Genomic DNA, 3,515 nt, shown 5'->3' with positions numbered 1-3,515 from the left:
TACACAGCAAGGTTATCATTCAGAATTGAAGGAAAGATAAAGATACTAAACCTACCCTAAAAGTAATGTGATATATATAAAGCTATAAAGTCTCCACCAAAAAACTATTAGAATTAATAAATGAATTCAGTAAAGTTGCAAGGTACTCTATACACTAGTAATAAACTATCAGAAAGAAAATGCAAGAAAACAATCCCACTTACAATCCCATCAAAAAGAATAAAATACCCACCAATAAACTTAGCCAAGGAGGTAAAAGACCTATACTTCAAAAACTATAAGACATTGATGAAGGAAATGGAAGATGATACATATAAATGGAAGGATATCCCATGTTCATGGATTGGAAGAATTAATATTGTTAATACTATCCAAAGCGATTTCCTCCCGTACATCACCAGTGCTTCCAGGTCATGGTCATTTTGAGCCTGTATCTGGGTGACTTCTAGGCGGTCGTGTCATTGACTGCTCCCCACCCCCCAACTCCGTGGTCCTGCGTGTCTCCTGCCCTCCCATCCCCACTGAGCCCTCTCGGGTCCCCTCTGGGCCTTCTGCCCCTGGTCACCAAGGTTTGCTGTCTCACCCACTGGTGTCATTTGGAGGAAAGATGAATGGGAGGGCTGATTTTCAAGAGACAAATACAGAAGTTCCAAGACCAATTCCCCACATAAGGACTGATTACATTCCAACAGAGGAAGAAAGAAGAGTCTTTGCAGAAGGCAATGATGAAAGCTTCTGGTCCAGATGAATCCTTTCAGGTCATCCCAAATATGGTTCCATCCCTAAACATATTTGCTTGCATCATGGGATACTTTGCTGGAAAGCTTTCCTATGTGAAAACTTGCCAAGAGAAGTTAAAGAATCTTGAGAATTCCCCTCCTGGAGAAGCTTTATGATCAGGACAGGCATGACGATCTTCACCAACTGGGCACTATTCTCAGAAGTCAAAATATGACTCAAACATGAGGGGTCATTTATCTTTTGTGACAACCCCAGCAGCAGACAATATAGAAAAAGAGATGCTTCCTCATTATGAGCCAACTCCATTCAGTGCTTCTATGAATGAATCTACTCCCACTGGTATTACTGATCATATTGCCCAAGTCAAAGTAAACAAATATGGAGATACCTGGGATGAGTGAAAAATTGCATCATTGGACCTACTGAAGAAGTTTCAATATCCAGCGTCATCTAGGTGGTCATGAACATCTGCATGCTTTGAGCTCAGCAGCAGTCTTCATAAACACATTTAAAACTAGAACCTGGGTTTTTGTGGTTTGGCTTATGAAGATGATGTTCTAAAAACTTACATTTTAATATAATATTGTGTGAATATATTCATTTGGGGGAACTCTCTGAATGATGGTAGTATACCATGATTGTACACAGTTTGTGAAATTGTTTTAAGTTACAGGGCAAGGATACTGTTATAAAACTATCAAGTGAGTGCAATGCTCTAGAATCACTGTATCTGGAAATAAATGATACCTGCATGTTGAATTGGGGTGGGTGGGTGTAGCAATCATAATTTTAAGTCTTAAACTTTATATCAAAAATTATTCAAAAGTCTTTCTCCAGTGTTTGCTGTATTCTCTTAATGTTTATGGTAAATAAAATATAAAGGAACATGCATTAAAAAAATACTATCCAAAGCAATCTACAAAGTTAATGCAATCCCTAACAAAATACCCATGACATTTTTCACAGAACTAGAACAAATAATCCTAAAATTTGTATGAAACCACAGAAGGCTGAAAATAGCCAAAGCAATCTTGAGAAAAAAAAGAACAAAGCTGGAGATATCATGCTCCCTGACTTCAAACTATACTACAAAGCCACAGTAATCAAAACAGTGTGGAACTGACACAAAAACAGACACATAGATCAAGGAAACAAAATAGAGAGCTCAGAAATAACCCCCCTCACATATTATCAATTAATCTATGACAAAGGATGCAAAAATATACAATTGGGGAAAAGACAGTCTCTTCAATATGTACTGTTGAGAAAACTGGACAGCTACATATAATAGAATGAAATTAGAACATTTTCTCATACCATATACAAAAATAAACTCAAAATGCATTAAAGACCTAAATGTAAGACTGGAAACCATAAAATTCCTTGAATAAAACATAGGCAGTATACTCTTTGACGTGTCTTATCGATATTTTTTGGATCTGTTGCTTCAGGCAAAGGAAACAAAAGCAAAAATAAACAAATGGGACCTAATTATATTTAAAAGCATTGCACAGTGAAGGAAACCATCAACAAAATAAAATGACAACCTACTAAACAAGAGAAGTTATTTCCCAATGATTTATCTGATAAAGAGTTAATATCCAAAATATATAAAGAGCACATACAACTCAATATAAAAAAAAACCAAACAATGCGATTAAAAAATGGACAAAAGACCTGAATAGACATTTTTTCCAAAGAAGACATACAGATAGCTAACAGGCACATGAAAAGATGCTCAACATCACTAATCATCAGGGAAAGGCAAATCAAAACCTCAATGAAATATCACCTCACACCTTTCAGAATGGCTATTATCAAAAAGAAAATAAATATAATAAATATTAGTGAGAAAGTAGAGAAGGGGAAAATTTAGTTCACTGTTGGGGGAATGTAAATTGGTACAGCCACTGTGGAAAACAGTATAAAGTTTCCTCAAGAAATTAAAAATAAAACTACAATATGATCCAGCAATTCCACTCCTGGGTATGTATCTGAAGAAAATGAAAACACTAATACAAAAAGATACATGCAATGCAATGTTCATAGCAGAATTATTTATAATAGCTAAGATGTGGAAGCAACCTAAGTGTCTATCAATAGGTGTATGGATAAAGAAGATGTGATTGATATATGATAAATACATACACACACACACACACACACACACACACACACACACACACACAATGGAATATTACTCAGCCATAAAAAAGATGAAATTTTGCCATTTCCAACATGTATGTACCTGTATCATGCTTAGTGAAGTTAAGTCAGACAGAGAAAGACAAATACTGTGTTTCACTTACATGTGGAATCTAAAAAATAAAACAAATGAATGAATATAACAAAACAGAAACAGACTCATAGATATAGAGAACAAACTAGTGGTTACCAGTGGGAGAGTGGTGAGGGGAGGGTCATGATAGGGGAAGGGGATTATGAGGTACAAACTACTAGGTATAAAATAAATAAGATACAAGGGTATAATATACAGCAAAGGGGATACAGCCAATATTCTATAATAACTTTAAATAGAATATAATCTATAAAAATAATGAACTACTGTGTTGTATACCTGAAACTAATATAACATTGTAAATCAACTATACTTCAATAAAAACTGCAAAAAATGCAAATTAAAAAAATATTGTACTACTTCATGGATAAAGTAAGTATCTTGCAGCAATGCAATTCCATTTATACCTTGGCCCTGCTTTGTGCTATTATTATCATATGTTACATAGTACTGTCATTACTGATACATATGTTAT

General features: G+C 34.9%; 1 pseudogene; it reads left to right on the top strand.

The window, feature by feature from the left end:
* Positions 1-607: 607 nt before the first annotated feature.
* Positions 608-1,273, top strand: LOC116747949 (annotated as a pseudogene).
* The last annotated feature ends 2,242 nt before the right edge of the window (positions 1,274-3,515 follow it).

Source organism: Phocoena sinus, chromosome X (genome assembly GCF_008692025.1).
Source record: "Phocoena sinus isolate mPhoSin1 chromosome X, mPhoSin1.pri, whole genome shotgun sequence".
NCBI classification, from domain to species: Eukaryota; Metazoa; Chordata; class Mammalia; order Artiodactyla; family Phocoenidae; genus Phocoena; species Phocoena sinus.
The sequence above is the reverse complement of the archived record's forward strand: the minus strand, read 5'-3'. Positions and strand labels throughout refer to the sequence as shown.